Source organism: Varroa destructor, unplaced genomic scaffold, assembly GCF_002443255.2.
Source record: "Varroa destructor unplaced genomic scaffold, Vdes_3.0 BEIS01000003.1, whole genome shotgun sequence".
Taxonomy (NCBI): Eukaryota; Metazoa; Arthropoda; class Arachnida; order Mesostigmata; family Varroidae; genus Varroa; species Varroa destructor.
The window spans coordinates 33,075,214-33,101,253 of record NW_019211456.1 but is presented as its reverse complement, the minus strand read 5'-3'; the positions used below and the strand labels follow the sequence as shown (position 1 = coordinate 33,101,253).

Here is a 26,040-nt window from a genome sequence, read left to right as displayed (position 1 = left end):
CGAATGTTCATTGGAGACTTAGCATTTTTTTTTCCTATATTTTCCTTTGTGCAACACATATGTTACTATTGATATATATATATATATATATATATCTGCAAAGTAAATAAAAATTAAACGTTCCTTACAGTCATTTTTCAACGTCCTGTACTCAAGTGAAGGTAGAGTCGACCAAATCCAGTAAAGGCGTTATACAACAAATACGGCGCTGCGCTAGTATTAACTTGCATCGTCACTTATGGTCGAGCCTCGTCCGGATCGTTAGATCTACATGTTAGTGGGTTTTCTCATCTTTCGAATTTTTAGATACAAAATGTTACGAAAATTTAATGCCAGATTCGGAATGTATCTGCAAGGAACCTAAGCGTTTTTGCAACGAAGCCTTGTATACTTCCTGAAGGATAGGCGATCTGCAAGTACGATTGCTATCAATTCCTCTAGGAAGCTAAAGGACCTTAGATAATTGAAAGTAAGAAGCACAGCCAGAGAGCCGTACACGATATTCTAGGAAGTCTTAACTATTCCGTCTATATATTTCATTAGTATAAGTGTACACTAACGAAAAAGATACGTTCAGCTAAGGGATTATTGCTGACAGAGATTTGTGGTTTTTCAATTCATTTAATCTATTTGGCAAGCAAATATTTATCAGTTTAGCAACTTAATTATTTATTTCAATCTTTTTTTGCGCTATATTATTTCCAACGAATAACCTCATCTTAGATCTGCAGCCTTTAGCTGGCTACATCTAAAGACCAAAAAATATTTGTTAACACCATTTGTAAGTTCAACTCAAATTTATCTAAACGAAACAGATCCATGCTGGACAAAGTTTAAAAAACATATACCGAGGTTGCAATCGGAATTTTTATAGGCAATTCTTTCGAACTGTGAAAAATTTTTAACTGAATTTAACTAGAACATTTGCTATCGTTTTTTAGCGGTCACGTTCATTTTACAACCTGTCTCGTTTTGACCATTTGAATTGAAAAAATTGTTATTGCAATATTATTATTATTATTATCATATACACTAAATCGAACGGTAAGCATTCGAGTCATATTAAAGCAGATTCATCAAATGTATTTGAAATGCGACCTTACGGTCCAGTATCCGGTTAAACACGGCCTTGGTTATGCGCAACTCCGCACAGATACACTTTTTGGATGTATACGGCGGTAGGCCGCACACAAGCATCTGCGCATATTTACATACAGGCACATATGCATACGTAACCACATTTGCAGGACTTACCACGCGTTGTTCGTCATGACGCCATCGCTAGTAGACATGCTTGTGCCTCTCTTCCTTTCGTTAGACGCTTAGGACGTAACAGGGAGCGATGAATTGAGCTTCTGAGCAGATCCGGCTTCGCGTTCCACAGACGCGCGTTACGGCTTGTTCTTTCGCAGTTTTACTCTATCTATCTACTGAGGGTTGGCTGGCTAGCTCAGCGAGTCTTCGGGGGCTCAAAGGCCTTCAGCCATGTTCCGTTATCCATTACTATGATCCTATCAAAGGCATCTTGTCCCTCGGCGTACCCATTATTACCACGCCTTCTCTAACATGCGTCGAGTGGTCCTCTCCATCGCCATCGTCATAGTGCAAAATCTACTTTTGTACGAACGTCAAAACTTTTCGTAGAGGAGCAAACCTATGTTGAACGTATGTGACACCATGGTCTGTCTGCTCCAGCCTGACGGCTTTCACAGACGGTTCAATCGGCTAACCCCAAGGTGTGCCTGGCCATATCATCTCGCACCGCAGCAGGCTAATTACCGCAAACAAAACTCTTCGTACATCCGCACTGTCTGCAACGGCACTCACAGCTCTTGCAGTTCTCTCCGTTAGCCGCGTTACCAATGAGTTAGACCTTTGTTTTCGGATAGTGGAGCTATCATCGGCTTCTCGGGCCCTGTGCGCCCTCCTTTTTGAATGGCACCTAGTCAATTCGAATCCCTTACCATTTGCCTATTGCATGTACTCGTTTAAGCTATCCGACGTGTTTGGCTTTGTGTACATCTACTAAGAGTAGTAGCAGCAGTGACAGAAATAGTGGTAGGATGTGTTTACAGTCCTAGCCCTTCTCGTCATTGTCGGTGTTGTTATTCACCGTTGGTCAGAGGCTCCGTTAGCTGACTTGACAGTTAGCAGCTTCGTAGTTCTGCGTGCCGGCTCGATCTGTTGGTGCCGTACGCCTTCTTTACGGTTCGTTGGCTAGTTTGAAAGCTATGAGTGCTTCCGATGCGCAGTTCTATCCTCACATTAACCCCATGCTTTCTCGTCACATCGTGGCAAGGATTTGCTTTGTTACAGTTTGACCGACCCTTCCGTGCCTTCTTCTGGAGCTGCTCGTATCTGCCGCATTCATACCGCCTGCTGGTACTACCTTTAGCTGCTGACGGCTTAACAGGCTTGCTAGCTAGCTGACTCACCGGCTAAAAGTTGCAGGAGCACGGCCCGAGAACCCCCTACACTTCGCGTCTCGCCTAGCATCGGCAGAAGGATCCAGAGGACTCTGTCTTTTTTTTTTTTAGGATTTCCGAGCGCGCGAGGAGACGACAACGGCGACAGGTAGAGCGGCTGCTGCTGGCGCCACCACCGGTGGGCCGTCATCGTGGTTGTGTGGTGCTGGCAGCGCTGTTCGCAGAAGAAGCTTAGCCGTGGCCTTAACGTTGCTCCTGTTCGACTCCACAGCTGGACTTGGCGCTGCTTTGTATGCGCTGCGAGATGGCCTGTTCGGGCGGGGTCCCCCGACGCGACGGCAGCGCCCCCTGGCCGGCCAGAGCCAACTCTATCTGCATCCTCGGGCCTCGTGGCCCGAGCCCTATCAGTTGCTCTCGGCCAGTGTAAAGGAGGCACGTCGGAACAGCCGTCGTGCGAGCCACGTTCTACCATCACAATTAGTTCTTCTTCTGCTACAATTACTATTAGGTGTTTGGTGCTAAAATCTTCGATACTAGTCGGCTCTTGCCGTTGTAACGTGCATACGCCCCAACGTTGATAACAACTGGGAACGGCCTAGACGTTGTCGACGACCTCAACAAGAACAAAGCAAGTGGCACACAAGTAGACCCGTGGAGCTATTACTGTCTGCACTTCTTTCTATATGTAAGTATTATTATTCATCTATTTGGAGTGATCTAGATGGGTCGTCGATTCTTCGTTGTCAATAATAGCATGCAAAAGAACTGCAGAAGCGAAAAGCCTAAAGGCTGTGTGGAACGCGGATGAGCCGACGGCAATGGAATTTCTGTTGAAGACTGTGCAAAGGATCAAATGATTTATTTTAAGTTAACAAAAACAAAAGAAGAGTAAAAAAATACTAGGGATTGACGCACCGCGCAGTGTGTTCTTCCGCCTTTGATTTCTGAGACGCGTGTACGGTCGGCATCAGGCAAAACCTCCGATCGGTACCTACCGAGTATATAAGAAAAAATAAAAACAAACGGGTGCCTGTTAATTCGTTCTTTGTAATTCAGTGTTGAGCGTCAGCCCGAACCCACAAAGTGGTAGAGAAGTGCTTACTATATTTATAGATTCGCTATGTATTTGTAGACATCAACATATGCCAAACAAGATGGTAAACCGGTGACAACAATAGTGGTGGTTCAACAAAAATTACTCGAGTTCCACGACTCCTTTGCTCTAACATCTGCAACATAAAAGACACTAACAAAAGTGACACTGGCAATTGAACTTTGCCCCGTTATCCTTCGGATTTCGGTTGCTACCGAAAAACCCGCAAAGGAAGAGATTGCAGTAAAAACTTCAAAAAAATTTCAACATTTCAAGTAGCGCCAGTAGCCTCGTTACTGAAGACAGCTGATGTGCTTTTATTAAAATGGGCGTCTCTAGCGGGAATACAACGCATTAAGATCACAAGGTAAGCAAAAACGAAACCATAAATACAAGTCGGCAAATGATGCTGATGATGAATGAACAAATACCTCTCTTGGGGGTACTTTCTGTTGTAATATAATTTCGCATTGAGTACAACAACTGCGCAGCGTTGGGTTAGGGAGGACGGGAAGGGGGGTCGTAGAGTTTACATCTTCCACTGTCTGATAGTGAGAATGGATCATCTAAGATTGTCTCTGGCCGCCTCGATTCGCGGCAAGAAGGCAGCCAGAACAGGATGACTTCGAGTTCACCAAAGTTGAGATAGATCAGACTGCTACTATCGTCGCCGCTGTTACGACCACCTATGGTCAAATTGGGTTGTTTAATGAGCTTAATGTTGTACATTTGGCGTTCCGTCCGTACGTTTGCCTGCGTGCATAGCGCAGCAGCACTGTCCATCGTTGTTGACGATGCTGACGCTCATTTGAACGATGGCCAGCTTCCTGGTTACCCAGATAAAGTACGAATTTCTTGTTTGTAGTCCGTGGAATGGAGTCACTCGTTATTTCATTATGGCTAGTTGGATCGCGTCCATCTAGTTACGGGGATGGGGAGTGAGGTTTGACCGGAAATGGTCACTGTTGGTTTCGACAATGTCATGAGTGGATACGGACGCATGTCGTTGAGAGAGCTTCTTGCAATGAGAGAACTGGTGGATTATGTATGAGTGTGCTTTTGAGACAGTACAGGCCGGGATTTGGCCGGGCCATTGTCGATTTCTCTAACCTGCAGAGTGACATATACGAGGAGAAACGTCGTGGGATCAACTAACAGATAGGCAGCCTGCGAGCCAACTATTCGATTGAATGCCTAATGGTGGTACCAGACGTAAACGTTGAGACATTTAAGCGGGTTGTGCTAAAAAACAAACTAGTAGGTCCTGAACTTGGACGCGATAGGGCCTTTTTTTTTCTTCAGCTTCGAGTTCTGCGTCCGTCTCTGTCTTTTAAAGCTTCATGAAAAAACCACTTGTATTATTTTACAACTCGCGTATCTTGCACAGCAGACTATGCAATACACACAGAAACAGCGGCATGGGCTGTGCTCTGCGTTGGATACAAAGCGCGACGATAATTTTAAGCAACGACCAGTACTGCTGCTACTACGAAGAATAAGATGAAAAATCGCAGATATCAATATATTAAGTCATTCGAATTCCCGATCTCTTTTGCTGTTGTGTCTGCCGCCACTGTAACTATCTTGTCCAGACCCTCGTGTGCTAGTACTATCGCCTTCTGCACCTGACAGACGTCGAGGCTTTTGCTCCAAATACAAATTCTGATACCAGCGTGTTAGCGTCCTGTAGGAGCGGAAGCAGCAGTAGCACCCTCAGTTGCGGCCCCGTTTGCTACCTGCTTGTTGCGTACGTGCGTGCCAGCTAACATCTGCTAGTTTCAGCTGCAGCTAGTCGTTGTAGTCGCAATAATCATTGTATAGGAATGTGTCGTGGAAGGCGGGCGGTTTGAGATTACAATGACAGCGACGGTAGCAACAGGATTCAGGAAAGGGGTAACGGCCGCTACTATTGCTGCTTTCGCTTGGTACTATTGTTCGCAACTTGGTTTCCATTTGCCATCTTCTCTGCTTCACTGTCTAATCCCCCTTTCACTCATACTGCTTTCGTCGCTTCGTTCCATCCTCTTCCTCAGGGATTCCTCGTTCGGAAGCCGTTGTGGTAAGGCCTGCTAAATCATGACCGCGATCAGCTGCCATGCCAACCGCGACAGCCGATTCTTTGCCTGTTGACTAAGAAGACGATGACATCACGTTTTGTTAGAGCTGTCAGTAGGCAAGCGAGCGGCACACTGTAGCAGCTGCAGTAATCTTGCGAGCGAGCTTGGCTTAGCGAACATCCTATTCACTCCGGAGCCTCTACTCGAAGTGGGTCTGAGCATTTAAGCTGAGAAGTAAAAGGGAAACTGAAGCACAAACTGAGACAGAGAGAGAGAAATATGGGATAGAAACTTAGTGTTTATTGCTTCAGGATGATGAGTCTGGTTGGAAGTTAAGGGGGCGAGAATGTGGGGGCACCAGAATAGCTCTCATGGGGCACAGCCGCAACGGCAGCAACATGTAACTTGCATGTACGCACATACCGGGGCACGGATAGCGACACTAACGGTCGGCAATTAGCACCGGAGCGAAGATCTAACACAAACCGACTAGCGGGCCATGCCTAGCCTTTTAGTCGCCACGCTGTGTGCATTCCTTTACCCGCTGTTTCAATATCGTCTCACTCTCATATTGCATGGTTTGACTCGTAGTGATCGAATAGTAAATGCTACGCGGTGCCATCGAAATACTGGTTGACTTCCTAAAGTAACATGAGTTGTGGCTGAACCTAGCTTCATCAATTAACAAATTGTCGAAGCCGGGCTAACTGCTCTGGGCTGGGATAGTCCAAATTTCTGCATGCACGAAGGTGCGCGAACGTACCATTTGAATTTTCGAGAATGGAAAAAACCTTGACTTTCGGGCGTTCTGCAAGATTCGAGACCTGGTGCTTACTTATTGCCTGATTTCGGTGGTGTCTTTGAACGACGGTAAACGAAAGAACAAAAACACTGACTTTGGCTTCTTCTTGGCTTAGGTGACACAGAGGGATGGCAAAGGCAGGCAAAATAGCATCCAGTGAAATAAGCAATCTAAATCACACTATTTGCTCGTTACTTCACTCACTTTCAGTGAGGTCTGATCCGTAGGTCTAGGGTAACTGAAATAACTGGTCATGGCCAGGGAGTCACTCGTGTCCTAATGGTGATGTTTTCCCGCTGCGCCGCACTCATTTGCCTGGCATTCGCAGCGAACTTTCAAGCGACCCATCTTTGGGACAAAAGTCAAAAAAACAGGAGAGAAGAAAAGGAAAACGGTAAAAACGAACGAGCAAGTAAGAGGTATTAGCACTAGTAATTGTACTAGTGAAAAGAAGAAGCACATTCTATGAACAGACAGACGGCAAGCAAGGAGGGATTTACCCTTTTATTTCCAAGCCATCAAATTCGAGGCCATACGAGTGAACGAGCATCCAACCGACCACCTTCTGACAATGACACAGTAACCTTCTGTAGGTATAGTCTAGATCAGCCATCCTGCTACGGTTTCTTCGCCGTCCCAAATCAACCACAGCCACGAGGGGGGTAGGGAATAAAACCATCTTTAAACCCCAACAATTTCGCCCTTCAACATCAACCTTCGCCCCAACGCAACCAAACCGCTCTTTTCTCCCACCACAATGGGTAGCCATCGTGCGGACATCGTCTCCGCTTCGAAAAATGGCGCTGTCTTTCGTTTTCTTCTGTTTTTTTTTCATTCGAATCGCTTTCACGTAAAGGCGTAACGGCAGTTAGGAGAACGGCGTTACTTTGGACTTCCGCCAATAACTGTTTGATCTCCCTGTGTTTTTAACCCTTCTGACCCCTCGCTTTGAGCCCATGTTAAATACAACTACGTGCTGGATGTTTCTGTATAGATCCTGCCTCGAACATGAACACATTTAAATGAACCGAGAAAAACGTGCCAGAGAGATGGAGAAGAGGACGAGACGTCTGCCTAGATTGTGAAATTTTAGTGGCTTACACTTTAGACGCAAGCTAAGCACCACCAGAATTGTATTAGGACCTATTCGAGGGGAACCTCTCTTGTCCGGATGCATATAGTTTTGATTGGGTAAGGAAAAAAGATAAAAATCAGTTTAGCTGAAGCGATGTTCCGTGACTCCATTGACATTTCCTTAGTGTACGTTTAATGTTCGTGCTGAAACACTCTTAAATAGCTTTATACAAACACTTGGAAGGTGCTTCTCTCTAAATATAATGTGATTTAGATATCTTCTTCTATATTAGGGACGTCTTTGTCGTATTGAAGTACTTACATCCGGTATATAAGGCTAACAATACTGATTCAGTTACATAAGTCAGGAGCAGCTGCTAAAACTCTTTTTTATAAAATAATACTATACAAATATGGTTCTTCAGTCTTCACCTGAATACTATATAGAGGAACATTATTTATTTCAACTGGCTACGTCTACAAATACTACATAAAATAAGTATATGAATCCATTACTTAATATTTGGGAAAGCTTATTGGGAAATTGGACGTCCATTTTCGTTGTTAAACATAAGTCAAAACGACAAGGCATTAAAAATCTGCTGCGAAACCTCATGGATATAGGCTACTTCCTTACTGGGTCTTGTGCTCTCCCTTAACAAGAGGCAAAAGCCGTTTATCAATATCCAATCTGCCCTACTCCTTAGGAGATAAAGGGCTTCTAGTGCACTAACTTTGGCCTTACTAGCCCTGGGTAGATACTAGATTGAGGGATACGCTGTGATGCCTAACATGAGTAGCTTTGCCATGCTAGCCTGAAAGCAAGCACCCGGATCCGCTAACTAAACGATGTTCCAGGACCTCGGTCTAAGTAGCTATGGCGCTGTCTGTCAGAGCTTATGCCTGCGGTAGGCTACACTTCTTATTCCAGTATTTCGTTTTCTCATGCATGCTTTATTTATGCCATTGTATATTATACGTGCTAGTATGGTCCCCTACTGGCCAGCAATGATGTTACCTTCGCAAAGCATCGACCCAACGATGCCATACCAATAGCGTTAGGTGTTGAGCATTCGTACCGTGCACTTATAATCGACATTTTGAATCTGAATCGATTTCTGGCTATTCCATTAAATCCATAAGATGGACACGATCTTACTAATGTTCGTTCCGATCTACACAGATGCACCAGACGCAAAACTTGAAATGTTAATTTTAAGTTTCCGCGCAGTAAACTATACAGTGTCACTACTATAACGCAATCGTTGCTTCCTTCGATTCTCTGTGGTCCAGCTTTTACGTAGACTAATTGATATCGACACACTTTTTGCAAATTGTTTCTACAACAACTGGGTGTATATAGTTCTCTTAGCGTGCGCGCAGTGACTAACGGCTCTAAATTATGTGCTTTACCAAATCTGTTTTACGTAAACGAAGATATATGTACAGCTAGACGTGAATATGCTGTAAGTACGCATTGGAACATGCACCTATATAAAGTGCCGGAAGGTACCGTACACGTATACGGTATCGTTCATCACTAATCTTAACCGTAATTTGTTCTTCAGCACACGTTGCTTACGAAGCTATTCCTTATGAACGATCGACATGATATGTTTACTATTACGAACACATGTCGTGTGACAGAAGCTTATACTGCTTGCATATTTCACGACCCGCATTGCGACAATCGTATGAAATTGATAATCAAACGTAACGCCATCATGGCAGGATGGGTAAAGGGGAGTCGGGCATAAGCTGCTAAAGATCTACCTGCGCCTGGAATGATATCCCTCCTTGGCCGCTTGTGATGCCATGTTGTTATTAAATAGGTCCGTAGAGATATCACGTGGTGTTGTTCTTGCTATCGCTCCTACACTCAATGCATATCGATTTCTCTGCTACCTGAGATCACTAGGAACGTATTTCCAACAGGTGTTGGTTGGTGTCTTCCGTATGAGTAAAGGCATACCGAGTTTTGTCGAAGGATGTTTCGGAGGCCCCGGGAAACATCTCCTTTATTATGCCTTGCCCAGCTGCCAGAGAGGTGATTTGACTTAAGGTGTAAAAAAAAGTGGGGCTAGATTGAGGGATTAAAAACAGTCTCCGGTTCCGCCCTTTTGCGTCTCCTGGCTGCGTTTCTTACTGTCGATCCATTTGGCATGCATTCTTGGCGTTCTTCCCTGTCAGGCCATTTTTAGGTCATTTGGTTGCGAGAGGGACCCAGGAGAGCAGTTTCTTTATGTCGGACGGAAGGATCTGAGGATCCCCGAGAAGCTTTGGGTGCCAATGGGCTTCGCGGGATCCGTGAAAAATGAGAGCCGTCCTCCTCGACACGACGGCTGGTGGCCTGTACCTGCGGGTGTGTAGGTGTGAGGTGTCGCAGGAGTCGCATGTTGTAGGTATATCGACAAAATATAACCGACGCCGTTTTCGGTATTGCAATCGTTATAGGTGAGTTATAAAAGCTTATTGCAAATCAGTACATCGACTATGATTCATATTGTAAGTTCAATAAAGATCTATTTACCGAAAGTAATAAAAATATAATTGTATCGTTTAGAAGAATTTTTTTGGAAGGGATGAATTTAAATTCATTTTAAATTTTCCTCTTAACTAATTTAAATTAATTCTTTTCTGAAATTCTTAAACTACACAGAGACGCTCACGAACGAACGAATATTTGGGGATCATTGACCGAAACTCACGTTAAAAATCGGATTTAATTGTTCGGGCATATATGGCAGGAGGAATTGAATGATGATCCGGCACCGTTTCTCCAATGCAGATCGTAAGCTTTTTCGCTTGGAAAGAACTTGAAACCTGTTGTCAAAGGATTAAGCGCAAGCGTTCGAAAAAAAATGTAGAGCCGCCCGTTACTATGTGTAGTCAGCATTTCAGTTTAGAAAATGACAGTCTGTGTTAGTAAAGAGATCGTTTTATCAGTTGATATAGACAATGTTAGCCTCTAGAAACTAAGTGAAGCTGTAAATTAATCAACAATATTTATTATTTTCTTTACTAGAAGATCAAAATCAGCTGTTCGACGCTCTTTATGAGAAGAATGGACACGGAGCAATGGAACAAGATGCGCCTAGTAGAAGAATTACAGCACAGTCTATGGTAAGACAAAAGCTCGATAATAATGATAACAATCCTTAACAAGAATAACGTACTTTGTTCACTGAGTGCCGTTCGATATTGATTTCTTAAGTTACTTGGTACAATTATTGAACGTCTGGGACGATAGCAGTAGGGGTGAAATGAATGACGATGCATTATCTCTCACTTGGTTCTTAAGTAGTGCTTTAACAACTTGTCCAAAGAACGCGAATTCTTGCTGTCGACAATCCAAATGTAAGAACATATCAGAACATCAGAAGAACATCAAATGATTATAAAGTTACATAAAGAAACATGTAACAAGAATTGGAAGGCCATCAGGCGCACACGTAAACCTGTTCCATTTATCGTTGCAGTAATATTACTCTATAGGCTTGAGTTCGTCAATTTCAAAATAACATGTATACGTATATATAGCAATGCGTTCAAGATAAAGCAAACACTGGCGAGCTGGCTGTCGTAATAGAAAAGTAGCGAACTTGTCATGGTCGACGGCACTGTATCATTTTTGGAAGTTAGACGAAGGTCACCTTTGTCCAGCCTTTCTATGGTGGACAAACCTTTACGGAATTTAGAAATCTTATTCTTTCCCTGGAATTGACGCTGTACGTTGTTGCCAGTTTTGATGCGGCCTCTGAAAAATCTGAAGGGGTTATTCATGACACAGGTTGGGAGACCAAAAATTGCTTACAGAGCATTTTTATTACGCCTAGGGTTTTGATACAGAATTTAATGGCCGCTTTAACGTAGAGAATATCAACTGATACCTGAATCATTCAAGTAAGTTCTGTAGGTCGGCCTTGAAAGCCGCTGGCATTTTTTGTATCTTTGGCCTGCTATGGGCCAAAATTGCTTGTAAGTAATGTATTTTAGCAACGCTTCACTTACTTGACACCTGTCAATATCACTCGATGCACGGTTATCACTAAAAAGTTATTTGCGAGTTAAAGAAGGAATACGTTGAAACTTATTAGTGAAATATAACAGTGAGGAATGGCACTTCCAGCACATTTATCTTCGATGATGTATCTCCTTTTGTGCGGATACAGCCTTCGAAATATAACATAAAGAAAACTGTCGTCTTATATGCGCCAATCCTGTATCCTAAAAATTGTTGTTTGATATTGCAATAACTATAACATAAGTTTTAATTTACGTATAATTAATATTTATATTTCTAAATAAGTTACATAAAAATATAACTTTCCTACAACCGCAAACGTCAAAAACTATGATCATTCTCGTCAACATACCGCTGACAGCGATGGGCTATTGAATGAGAGGCTTTAACAAACAGTTATTTTCAAATGATGACATATTGCGGCTAGCAAGTTTTCTTGTGTCGTCAGTTGTCTAGCTTGGACCTGATCTTTGAGGCATCTCTACAGGCAAAAGGAGTGTTTGTACATAACATGTAAACTTATAGTGACCAAGGAAATGGGGTTATTTTTTAGAGAACGATTTTAATATGGCTTTATCGCTCCGGTTGCGCCACCTGCGCGCCAGTTGGGACGTTTGAGACAACGTTCATCCCCACTGTCGCTACTATTGACGTACTGCATGGACTGGGCAAGGTGGTCGATCGTAATTTAGGCCCCTCATTTATCCTTTGTCGCGTACGAGACCATTGTTGTGTTGGGGGAGTCAGCTAGGGTAAACCCATCAATTACGGGTTTCGCTTCTTATTATCACTAGGTTTGCCTTCCCCTATGTTAGTCTTCCAGAGCAGACCCTCTTCGCATTTCGTCGCCCTTTCTGTTGTCAGGGCGGGAGCGAGAAGTGGAAGGAGGGCAGGGGTATTCTTCAATTTTCACAGATATCACTCGCTTGCATACATGAGTGATACAGCGGGGTTTACGTTCTCGCTTCGTGCTGCCTGTTGCCACGCGTGTTTTGACCATCTCTTGGACGACCCAACTTCGTTCCTTTTCCTCTATCTATGCTTCTCTCGAGGTTTGCCCATTCAGGCAATCGCTGAGCTGTCGCGCAAATGTTGTAATGAGCCCAGACAGCCTGCCGGTATCCAAGAATATTCCATAGCACGGGCCAAAGGTAGTTATAAAGCCGCTGCTGGCTCGCCCCTCACATAAGATGGTTAGAGGGGGAGCAGCCGAGGTCTAAGTACGAAGAGGTTGTTTGAATACTAACGTGAGTGGGGAGAATGATTTATTTGTCATCGTCATTGTTAGTAACGGTCGGTGGTGCTAGCTGCATAACTGGCATTGAATGAGATCGCCGGCATGACAACTGTAAATAAAAAAGCGGCAACAGTAGAATGGAATCCTTGATGGCTGTGCTGAAAGTAGGATCAGTGGTAATGGTGGCAGCAGCTCCTCGTTCCCTGTCTTGGCGCAGTACACGAGCAAGCTTACCGAAATACGAAGTCACCCGTGCGGTCCGTATCTACTGCCCTAAGAGCAAATTACTGATCGTGTCTCACGTGCAGTGTGATGAAAGATGTTAGCCATAATGCTCTCTACAAATGCACGTAATCCATGTGTTCATTAGAGCGCGTGTACTTGCTGCTTCTAGCTGCTGGTCCATGCCTTGGTAGAGTTGTATTGTCAAACTAGTACTATTATTGTTTTAGCGACAATGGTGCATGTATTTTGTAGGTCGAAAAATGAATCCACATCATTATGGTATACACCGAATGTAAATGAAGGCGGGTCTTCGTAAATGATTCCTGTTTTTTGGTCTATCCCCCACAAAATCGGTTAGCTTCACATGTGCGACATATCTTCGTTGTCACGAGTTGCCTTTAATTAGCCAGCTGGTTCACTGATGAATCAACAAAGCCGTGTTCCTATGCAGCTGAACGAAATCGAGCAAGCATGATCGCGTAACACGAGACAATCTTAGTTGCGTTCCTCCTTAGGTAGTGGGGTTATTGTTAGCATGTCTCAACTCTTGTTACGGTCTTCGAACTCTAATCAATAAATACCGTACCCATCCGTGTTTGACGTGACGTGCTAGTCTAGTGCGTACCACGTCTTTGTCTAAGAAAATCGTACTGACTCAGTGGTCGGATCTGTTCTGATCACACACGGTGTTGTATAATCGTCTGCACGTTTTTCCTATGCACCTATTCGAGTGTAAAAATAAGTCGAGCTACTGGCATAGGCTACAGTTATGCGAAGATCTATATGATGCTATACCATACAGAAACGTGGATATTTTCGTTGCTTACATACTTCAGCTACGTTATTTCTTCTTGTTGTCATATACTTCATGTTATCATGCACCAACATTTTAAGCTATAAATATTACTTTTTTATTTTTACTAGAAAGTGCTTTTTTATGGAATAAGCAGACGTATACCGGCTCAATATTCTACGCAGCTACACGATTAGATAAACAGGCCTTGGCACGTGGATGAAGGCCAGTGACCGAATGAAATCGGTGCTCACTGCTGTCGAATCGCGCCAATAGCTAACAGTTAGTGGGCCAGACTTAAGCAGCCAACGATCAATGAATTTCCCCGGAAATGATCAGAAAGCCTAGTGCTGGAGCAGAAGAGAATCTGAACGTCTAGCGCTGGTACCCGGAGGGTTTTCCACTCCGGATGAAAGGTCGTAAAAGGCGGAAGCGGCAACGACGGAAGTGCAAAGTCGAGAAGATCCACACCGTCTCGGAACGGCTCGAACTAGCTAGCTGGACAACCTAGACGCTGCTTAGAGGGTGTTGGCTTGTCAGCGAAGTCGCCGATGAGAAGTAAACCATGAGGAAACAACCGGTCTAGTAAGTCGTTTTCGGTGCACAGGGAGCGCAGGTCAGCTCAATCTCTAAGGCTCATTGGACGATATCTTGAGCAAGACTTCCGCTTTCGTTCTTAGAAAGTCAGCTAGCAACATTGGGAAAGGAGCTCTCCCCTTTCCAATCTATAGAACAACAGCAACTTTTTGACAAAATGAAAGGTGAAAAACTAAGCAGAAAACGGAGCTAAAAATGATAAACCTTGAAGATTTACATAGTCAAGGTTAGATAAGTACGATACGATGTATCGCATTAGGATAAAGGGAGGCATCGCAAAGAATTAACTGCAAATATGTAGCTGTTGCCATAAAAGTTGCCTCAAAGTTGACTCTCGGGTTTGCCTGCTTTAGCTTTGCCTGTAATTTTCTGGTACTATGCACGCATAAAAAGAGTTTATCGTTGGTCTTTAAATATAAAGTGGTGATTCATGCCCATCGTTTTCACGAAGAAACGAAAGGAGAGCTAATTGTCAGGAGAACAAGAGTGGAACTGCTGCTTTTATGTACCGTGTTGTGCTTTTTACTGTCATGTTTGTCGTACGTCTTCGAGTTGGCGACGCTTGGCTACTTGGCCTCCATCCATTGTGCACTGACTGGCAGGCGTTTGCGTCGCTCTGCTGCAACTACCAGGGTTCCTTCACTCCCGTCACCGTCCGTTGTCTACGCCTCGGGCTCCGGCTAGCCTTGACGTTTTGCTGACAGATGGTTTCGTAGAGTTTGCCCCCTTACGCAGACAGCAAAGCTGCAACGTAAAAGGAAAGAGGGGAGAATATGGAAATAAGGAAATAGTGAGAGAGAGAAAACGTCTAGAAGCAGACGACGAAAATAGGAAAGGAGAGATTAGGCTACAAATTGCTAAAGGAGGAATAGGAAATGGAAAATTATAGAATGAAGCTTTGTTGGCAAGCAGTTCCGCATGCTGCATTGTCGGCACTATAGCTCTGCTGCCCCGGGGCGCAACTATTAGCCGGCCGCATGTTCACTCCAGACAGCTTCCTGGCTTTTGCCATGACGGTTGGCCTCCTAGAGATGGCCAAACCTACAGCATTGCTTAAATCCTATATTCAATTCCTGAATCTTATGTCTCGACTTCTGTGGAAGATCGCCTCTAGTGAAAGAGAAGACGAGCGGAGGATAAGCGCCTTAAAGCGTTAGGCGTCCAACCAAACTGTTTCTGCACATACAGTTTTACTTACGAACATGGAAACACGTATAATTGAGCGGTAAGGAGAAAAATCTTCATCATAAACAAGTACAAGTGAGGTCTATATGTATGTAAAACAGAAAGCTATAGTCAGCTGACGGCCGTTCACCTTTGCGACAGGTACTGCGATGCAGGTAGTAAGGTACATCAACAGCTGCGAAACCGTACTGGAAATCATGCCAACACCATTTTGTCACCTAAACGAAAAGCCGAAGAGAGGTGCAGGCAGATAGTACGTGCACATTCGCCTGAAGAGGGACTCACGAACAACGGCTTCGTTATATGCACGTTGCGTACCTTGAGGTGCGTCAATGCGGCCAGCATTAGGCAGGAGATAGATTATTATCATAAAGGTTGAAAAGCTAAATTATGCTGACGATGATTACGTTGTATTGGGACGTAGGTCAGAAGCCTTGCTTGCGTCAGTAGGTTGTATGCGTGTGAAACTGATAAAGCGGTAAACATACTCGAAGATATACTAAAACACTTCATTGGATGGAAGGGTTGATTTTCTGTTAAAAACCAGCGCATCGAATAGGAGCGACAATGAAGATTAAAACAAATCGATTCGTTCGGCGCAATGACGAAATAGACTTATCGGAACAATTGATAACAAAAATTTCCAGTCGCTCAAAGCAATAAACATAGGGTTGCCTTGGCAGTAGTCGTACCAATGCGACTAGCAGAAAGGCCACTTTCTATTAGCATGGGCAAAAGTGCCTAGGACACAATAACCTGTGCCACATCTCGAAAAGACAAGCACCAATAGTGTAACTTTACATACGATGCTCCGCCATGGGTACATGTAGTATGGTTTCGACCGTTTCCCACTACTACATGAACATCTAGGTATTCCTCATGTTGGTCTTCTCCACAAGAAATATTTACCGATGCTAGCGCAAACGACTAAAACAGTTGGCCTAACATTTAAAGTACCAAGGTGGCTCTGAACATGTCGACATCACGTTTCAGATTTTTGATGGTAAAAACTTGATTCCCTATTCATGCGTGAGACGTACGTAATAGGCTGAATGGCTGGAACATTTCTACTTTCTCATATTTTAATAGATTTCCTGCTCACTAATTCCCGCCCTATACAAAAGATACTCAAAGACCAATTACAAAGGAAATGGTAGCCTATAGGCGATTGAATCACAACAAATAGAAGATTATTAAATGGCTCTATTCCACAAAAAGTCAGCTTTGCTTGAAATAGTCTGACAAATGAATCATTTCAGGATGCTCGACTTCCGTGCAAGGGAGAGCGAGCTGCCAGATAATGATATATCTTCGTCATTCTATCACTGTGTCCCTAGGCCAGAGAGTTACTGCTTTATTTATCGAAAGAGAAAGCGTCACAATTGCCTGCCATCTTGCGAGTCTACAAAGTTTTTTCAAAATGAATTTTGAATCAACGATGCAGCCGCAGTAGAATATTAGAACTGAGGATTTGCCAGATATCAGGATTACATGCAGGGTAAACCTAAGCATGAGAAATACCTCATAACTGAAGCCTGATGTTTTAACAATCTTAAACGTAGTTCCTCATTTGTGTGAAAGCTATGCAATTTCGTACGTTTTCAAAAAAGGGTACGTTATTCTAATATCATATGCAGTGCTGTACGGAAGAATAGTATTTTTTTTGTCAGGGCAATGTAGCCGCTAAAGGTCCAGTAGCAACTGGTCCAGTTCTTCTTTATAGCAGGTGAGAGCACAACTATGTGAAAACAAAAAAGGCCATATAATATGATAGTACTATTTTTACTTTTTTGTAACGTACATTTTGTACTACTTTAGAATAGGTGAACTAAGTGACAATTTAGATTACGCAGATCAGCGACGACAAAACTTACAACTAACTACCTTGGTAGCGATAGAGAGAGCTAAAATTACGGTCGTCTCTTAAATGCATGAAATTACCAAACGTATACAAAAACTAATACATATGACAAACTTAACACCGATGGAAGTTAGCATACCCTTCACCTGCCTGTGCAGGCTTGAGTTAGCGACTCGAAGCTTTTAGCTAGGTTTGAGGCCAGCAATGTTGGATTTTGCTTACTTAGATGTATTAGCGCTATCATCCAAGTCGACGTTCAACAAACAAAAATCAGGTGCCCACTAGCAATTTTTTCCTGGGTCAACTACGATCATCACTGAAAGGCAGTAACGTGAGTGAATGTCATGGGTCAACTGTGTCGATGAATAGAGTATTCGCTGCCTATCTCGTTCTTCTTCACACTACCTTAACATATTTACGCAGCATAGGGGCATCTAATACGTTATGCTCGCATGAGTGTGAAATTGTATGGATTAGAAGTCCATAGAATTGCCCTTAGCGGCTGACATGTGCGATACCTAAAGCAGAACGCGGCATTTTTTCAAGCATTCCTTTATTTACTAAATTGAACATAATATTTATAGTTTTGCACTTTTCCAGAGGGCAATATAACCTTATTGGGACTACCTCTTTGATATTTTAATTGTATCAAATGTAGGTGTTCCCCTTTTTCCGAGATACTGCATAACGAAGGAGTGCGTTTTACTTGTTGAGGTCACCTAGTTGTTTCTTCAGTTTTTTGAAACTGAAAAGGAGAAGTGAAGCATCACAATTGATTATTCTTTATCTACAGAATCGAACATTAGATGGAATCCAGAAATCCTCGTGCGCTTGTTGCATCAACACTACCGTCTTCAACGGCCGATCAGCTCGGTTCGGCGATTAAAAAAATCGATAAGATGAAGATGCTATCAGCTATAAATGCCGCAACTATACTGAATATCTTTAAAAAACCAACCAATCCACGCATACAACACAAAGCTGCATTAAGAGAGCGAAAAGTCTCTACTATGTTGTTGCTGATTCCGTTTCTGCTCCGTATCTTCAGCAAATCTGCAAGAGAGTTTTGGTTGGACCCCAATCTTGCCCCTTATATTCAGCAGAACTAAAGGGACATGGGGTCCTGGGTAGACAATGATACAGGGATTCATGCATTCGTTTGCAGAACTGCGGGTGTTCGGCTGTGGGCGTGGCGACAAAAAGGCGACGTTGTTGAGCTTTAAAACGGCACAACGTCACTCGAATTAAGATGGCTTCCTTCGGGACGGCTGCACTCGTTGTTATTATTAATCTGCACGTTGGACTTTTTACGTACTTCGAACGTCAAGCTGCGCTACGCTGAAACATGCTATCTAGCCGGGGCTTAAGCTGTGAACCCTACCCTTAACGAAACAGTACCTACTTATTTACTTCTTGTTTTCAAGCCGTGGCCACTGCTGTCACTTCGAACGAGGTGTAACCAGCCACGTAACGAAGAAGTGTTACGGCAGAACTACCGACCGCGGACTGCTGCCTACAAATGAATGAGTCAACGAACCGACAAATCTCTACCGTCCAATTCTTAAACAGCCGAGGTAATGGAGTTAGCAGTTGAGGCAATGGCGCTCTAATTTAAATCGTAGGCTACGCGCAACTCAGTCGTTGCGTATGTAGCGACTGAAATCAGGCCAAGGACATCAACAAAAATGGGGCAGGAGGAGCGCGACTCAGAAGCTCAAACTGTCAACAAATTGATAACTAGTTAACTGATTCGTCTGCTGGAGGATGACGGCGCACCAGTGACGCACTGGAAGCGTGTGTTTGTTATAAAACACATCACGTTTCATTTAGGAAGAAGCTTCATATTGTTTATTCGTTAGCATTTCTTAGCTACTGTCATAATCATTATCGCTTTTATTTACGAGTTGTTAATATCAAGTCAATAAATGCAAATGAGTGTGTTTAGTTGTCCAAATTAAAAGCGCCTGTATTCAGTAGCTGATTTGACAGACTTACAGCAACTTAGTAAATCAGACGAAATAAACTAAGTTCAGGTTATAAAAAAGCTGTCCAACCCGCTCCATAGTTATAGATCAAACATCGGCAGAGCTTCGAACGATTATATTATATTGGTCCAGAATCGTGGTCGAGTCCTCTCAAAGCATACCTTTGGGTAGAGATAAAATTGGATACGATCTTAATTGGCAGCTTGTAAGGCACCACAAGCCACTGATGGTTTCCTGCACGGCTAAAAACCTGCATGGTTTCCTTATTATGGCTTGAAAGGAGAGTATGGAGCTATCTGTAGCTAAAACTTACGGAATCGGGCTTCGCACTAAGCAAATTTTTCCTTCCCAACACAGATCTTTTGATTAGATCCTCCTGGCAAATGATACGAAGTCGCGAAACGTAGTCAATTGCGTGAGACACGTACGCAGCTGCCTTTAGTGAGAAACGCCAGACATAGTCTTTTATCCGATATCCCACGCTACCGTTGGCCTTTGACAAATACTAAGCAGAATACACCTTAATCATTAAAATAAATAAAACAGAGCCGTTTAACTACTTTGGCAAACTGATTCAAATCTTCATTGTGTTAAAGGAATCTCACTTTAACTACTTAAAAGTGAATTCTCAGACCACCACAAAATACAAACCTCACATAGCTTAAATCAAGTACAATAAACATAGCACGTGATGCAAGTATCTTCAGGGAAGAGACGAACAGTGCTTCATTATCTAATCGAAAAATGTACGCATCTTTCTAAGCTAAGCATAGATAACGAACCCAATCCAACCTAAACTGGTCAAAGATTTAAGGCTTCGCCAGCCCAAGAACCTCTTCGTCAATGCGTTATGTGGCTAATACATATATATGTTTCTAATTTGCCCCCCACGCGCACTTAATACCCTATAGTGCCTTAGGTCTTAACGTCAACGACTAACTAGACAGAGTATCCCAAAATCAAAATAGATTTTAATGTCGCTGGGTGCTGACGCCAACGCAAGCGAGAAATCATTTGTTGAATCAGCTGGACCACTGAATGGACGTCTCTTAGGACGTCTATCGAATTATCCAGTGCGAATGAACCGTAGCGGACGTCCACCACGCTCGGTGCTGTAGCACACAGAAATATGCGTGTCTGTGTGTAGTCGATTACACGTCCTACTGAACAGGGTTCAGTAACGTTAACAGAAGCTCAGCCGTGGAATGCTGCTGCGAGAAGGAGTTTAAGGAGGGAAAAAATAGCTAAGGAAAGTGAACAAATACCGTATCCTCCCTTTAGGGGCGTCGTATGTGGCATAGCGACGAGAGTCTTTGTTATCCGCATCTAAAAACCTAGGCGGATCAGCCGGGTCTCTTATGATAAAACCATGCAGTGAAAATTCCGCGCCGCCAGTCTGTGATCAGCTACGCGTACGTTCATCAATAGTTAAATACTCAAGCTAGCGTAAAATGGCCTCGCGAGCGGCCTGACCATCGGCTATCGTCAGCCTGCTATTTGACGTTGCCGCCAGCTAGCAAATGCAGCCATGTGAAGCACCAGTGTGGGGAAGGATAGAATAACTTGGGGCCGCAACAGCTACACCAGTCAGGCAGCGCTTGACCAGGGCCCGTAGGGACGACAACGGAAACCGAGATCCCTCAAGGCTACCGTTGCTGTTTGCTGGCCTAGCGACTGGCTGACCAGGAAACTCTGTGACTAGTCCCATAATAGTGTCTCAAAGTGATTCGTTCCTGGCCGTAGCAAGGAATACGGGACCCCAGATGAGGGGAGATTCCTAGCTCTGCTAGCTCGATGGTGGCAATCTCGTAAAGTACGTCCATCTGGAGGAAAAGTTAGAGAAGAAGGTAGTCAATTCTGCTAGCTGCGTTTAAAGGTTAATTATAACCTGAACAGGGTCCGAGAGTTAGGGATGGTGGAGGAATACACTTTGACTAAACGAGCAGTTTAGTCACCCGGCGCTGATATAGAACGGACGGAGAAAGAAAAACGTTGAGAATCGGAGGGATCAGGCTATTGAAGGCTCGTAAGAAGAACGAGAAAATACTTAAAGGTGAATTCGTCTAATTCCTAGCACGCCGACGCTTTTGCGTCGGTCAGCTTTTCCCCTAAAGGGGCAGCTGAAGGCAAGCATACCGCTTTTAATCACCGAAATGGCGTATTGTAAGTATGAGAATATGCCGGCTGCACGAACTCCGTCAGTCCTGGGATAGTGGAGGATGTCTGCGGTACCGACGAATCAAAATTATGGGGTAAGTCGATCGTCTCGAACCTTAACGATGGGGCCTACCACCTACGCTGCCAGACGAGCAATCTACAGGGAATCTTCCTTTGAAGACCACTCTTTACGGATAGGTAAAAAGTCAGTACAGTCACAACCGCGACCGGTTCACTCATTTCCTTTTACCTCTTTACCTGACGTCCCACTCGATGGAAAAGAAGACTTTCGGACGACCTAGTCAATGCATTGGACTTTCTTTTTTCTTCGCAAAATAACGACACGACTAGGCGATCCTACTTCTATCCGTTAAAAAGCTAATAAAGGAGCAGCTTTAAAAGGTCGATAATAGATTTCAAGACAAGAGGATTCTTCGATACGAAGCTTAAACCTTCCACTTTATGGTGACGCTTGTCCTATTGTGACATACACACTGTTACACCCCATGCCGTATACACGCTCGTATAGTACGAAAAGACAGAAATAGGGCAATACCATAAACACAGCATTGTATTTTGCTTGTAGATCAAAGCAACGTGTTCGAGAATTAGGTCATTTTATTAGGTATAGGAAATTCGGTCGAAAATCTGGCCTAGTTTGAAAGTTTGAACTCGGAATATACCCGATGCCATCAGTCGACGTCGCTTGTCATGCTTGACAATCACCAAGCAGACATGTCTTTATCAAAAGTTTTAACATGGTAGATTTCAACCTACCAGGTCTTGAAATATTATACGGACGCAGAAGAGACTTTATTAGTATCTAAAAAATATATTGCATTTAAATTACCTGCTATGAATTAAATTCACAATTGACTGTAAGTTTATTCATGATAACAAGACCTTATTTGCTTTTAACACAATGGAATTCAATCACACTGGTCTGTTCTACGCTTATGTGATGGTTTGACAAAAGTAGAACATCAATTTTCTAACAGTGACTCCTTCTTTCCTTATAATGATCTTTAAGTGATTCCTTAATATTTTGAAGTTACCAGCTTCAAACATTTAAAAATTTGTGCTTTGTCAAAGTTTTTCTGCCGAATTTTCTGCACGCTTTATGCATCCATTACTTAAATCAGCCCAACTGACACTTAGGGTCCATGAGATGGCTAAAGCAAGCGGTAAACACTTTTCGCCCACACCTGCGTGTGGGGCCATAAGAGCCTGAAAGAAAACAGCGCTTCTATCCCTTCGACTATTGAGCCTCCCTTTAAGATGTAGTTCGAACAGCACGAGGTGCCTTTTGCATAGGCATCTCGTCGAACGAACTATGCGTAGAACTGGGCCCAGCATGTGGTACCTGTACTTAAAAACAAGTGTATGGGTCACTTGGACGTGACCAGATGCAGTAGTCCATTAGCAGGTATCGGATAGCTCATTGACAAAAATTGTCGAAAGTGATCCTGTAGATCTGCTTTATCATTCCCGCCTGGATTATACGTTTGCTGGCAAAATGGGAACCTGCCGAATTTCTCTTGGACATCGCGCAGAACTTTTATATTAACTAGCGAGAGGGATAACACAACATTAAATCGGCGACTTAAACTAAAAACTTTAACAATCCAGGAAACTAGCTGCAAATAAAACCTAAAACTAGTTACCGGTCACATTGATGAAGTACTGATTTAAACGCATTCTGCACAGACATCGATTTGGGCGAACTTCGGAGTAGACCTCTGTGTCAATGACAGCGTTAAATTCGGCGTCCGACGCCTTTTCGATTGAGACCCATTCAGCGTTATTATCATTGCTGTTTCCTTGTTGAGAATTGCCCGCATGTTAACGGGCGCTGCTAGAATCCCTGAAACTCTACACTGGGCTCCGACGCAGCACTCAGACCACGGGAGGGTGTATGCAAATTATGGAATCAACGGCACTTCGGCACACGTCAGCTTTCCAGCGTAACACTATAGCTTCCAACTGGAGCATTGTAGGAGATTTGTTTTGAGTTTGTAAATGACAGCTCGTTATCGGGAGACTGACATTTTGTCTACCTTGTTTATGGGAAAATGTCTTACGTACGTTTATTTTCCGAATAACTGTCATAAATTAGTAACAATCCCAAAAAGCTAAGATTATAGTCTGGTTCAGATATGTTATGCTGAGCTTGATGGAATAAAATTAATCTTCTGAAGAACGTGACTATGAAATTCGGTTTGAAAGTATAAGTTCAAGATATAACGTCTAGTAATATAGCTCTAATATCGTTCAATTCCGCGGGAAACACTGTCGGTTCTTCGGCAGAAACGCGAACATTGGTAGGCTTTCAATGCAGTCCTCAGCTAATTCTAATGCTACATATAATTTCGCTAAATAATATTTTCCTATCACAGTACCTAATTAGTTGTCTCTACCTTAGATGTCTCCCTAAAAATCCTTCGAAATATCAAAAGACATTTGTTTTCTTATTGTTTCATTCTTCCTTCATAAATCATCAAGCCTTCTACAACGATCGGTCGTGTCAGAATTAATCGAAACAGCTGTCCGTGAATTCTAAACATGAGCGAGATATATTCGTATACATCGAATAGCGCGCGTAAATTTCGAATTTATCTTCCGTTTCCTCCACGACCGTATCTAACAAAAAAAAGCGATTTCATATATGAAACTATCACCCCTAGCAGCCATGCTTGTCTAGAGGTAACCATTATTGATCGCGATTACAGCCTAAACGATTAACCAGCTGTTTTCCCTTGCTTGCTTTTTAACTAACTGTTTAATAGTGACTGCGTCTCAAGTGATGTTCGTAGTTTTGTACCTGTTAAGGTGTCGTCCAAATACGCTATCTGAAAAAACTTTAATGGAATCAAATTTTGAACAGGCTGAGTCCTAAGGATGCAGCAGCTCTAAAAAAATAAATAAAGGCAAACCATCATCTCAAAAGAACTAACCATTAGAGTTTATCTAACGGCCCGATCGGTAGTTGACGTTGGGAAACAGCCGTTAATTTGTGTATTGAAAATATAGGTACATGAGAAATTCTTTTTGAGTCATTTTGATAAATCTCCAAGCCCTTTAAATCTAATCTCTCGCAAAAATATCGGTAAGGGTCTGACCGGCGCGGAAAGATCGGGTACTAGCTGATCTTTGTTCCAATTCCGAGAACGACGCACTATTGTTCGCCAGGACAAGTCTGTCGCTCGGTTTTAGAAATGACTGGCTTTCGTCTGGTGTCAGGAGCAGCAGACACGCCCGTTACTACAAATAACCCGCTTAACTTATCCCTCATTTGAAAGTACCCGCCTCTATATGTGCGCATATAAAAACGAGCTGCATAGTTTCTAGGAATACTTGAAGTAAGATATATAATAACTGTTACATATAGGCATGGTCGTGTTCAAGGATATATAGGTTGTATACAAACAGTTCCCTACTCGTATTTAGCTGAACTCGAGCGTGCCTCGATTTGATTTATAACACAATTGAATATATTAATTATCAAGCTCTCTCAATTTCTTACTAGAATTATAGAGAGAATATTATGTAGCCTCGGTAACAATAGTAATAACGATTCAGAACAGCAATTACTAATATTCTTTTCACTGTGATTTTCCTGAACGCTACCTAATACGTCCTTGTGACTACACGCAAACGTATTAGGTTGCTTTTGTGTGCAAGTGTTTGCAAATGTACAGCCACAGGTCGTGAGCGCCGGTTTTCTCGGCACGAAATCCGTCTTGTCCGTCAGTTTATTGTATATCAGCCATAGGGAGAGGCCTGTTTATGTACGCTATTAACAACATTGTGCTTTACACCCCGTTATGATTTCCCTCTATCAGGTTAACATAGGTAGCCATGAACTACCGTTAAGGAGCTTATCTGGCGTTACGAAACAGAAATACATCTTCATAATCAAATCATTGTTGTTGCTGTTGTCTGCTATAAAAAGTTTAACAGATAATTCTTACAGGTAGGCATACGGTGAGTCTTCTCAAAAGTTATTTTTAAAATTTATTTCTACCTATTCTGGCAAACGACTCTACCTAGACGCCCAGCTTAAGATACCAAGCAAGTCTCCGGCCCCAGTATTTACGAACTTACTAAACCCAATTATCGCTTGCACCAAATTTCCCTTTCATGAGCTTTATGTAATATGCCCACAAAACACATCAAATATCTATATTATAAAATAGATCGTGAGGGCATTGGCTATTTCACTTCGTTTTTTTCAGTTTGACTCAAATCAGGTAGTAAATGAATAAACATAATGTTAGGTTAAATATAAAGCAGCCAATATACGTTAACACCAGAAGAGGTATTTGTTTTTAGCTTGAACGGTACATATTCAAATGAGGTTTTTTGTCATTATTCTACAGGCAGCGATACAGTTTGCCGTACAGAACACGAACATTTAGTAGGGCATAGTAACTGTTTGATTTTAATCGATTATGCATCGAAATCGATCTAACCTGGCAGCCCCACTGAAGTGGTCTGTCTACTGTTAATACTAGTACTGGATAT

The 26,040-nt window shown here is 43.0% G+C and overlaps 1 protein-coding gene across 3 annotated transcripts in view; it reads left to right on the top strand.

Annotated features, from left to right (window-relative positions):
- Positions 1-3,123: 3,123 nt before the first annotated feature.
- The window catches only part of LOC111247409 (metabotropic glutamate receptor 5-like), a 302,423-nt gene continuing 279,506 nt past the window's right edge, over positions 3,124-26,040 (top strand). For all 3 annotated transcript variants that reach the window (XM_086983471.1, XM_086983477.1, XM_086983469.1), the window contains exon 1: positions 3,124-3,886. The gene's annotated coding sequence lies outside the window, so the exon portion shown is untranslated. The remainder of the gene's footprint in view (positions 3,887-26,040) is intronic.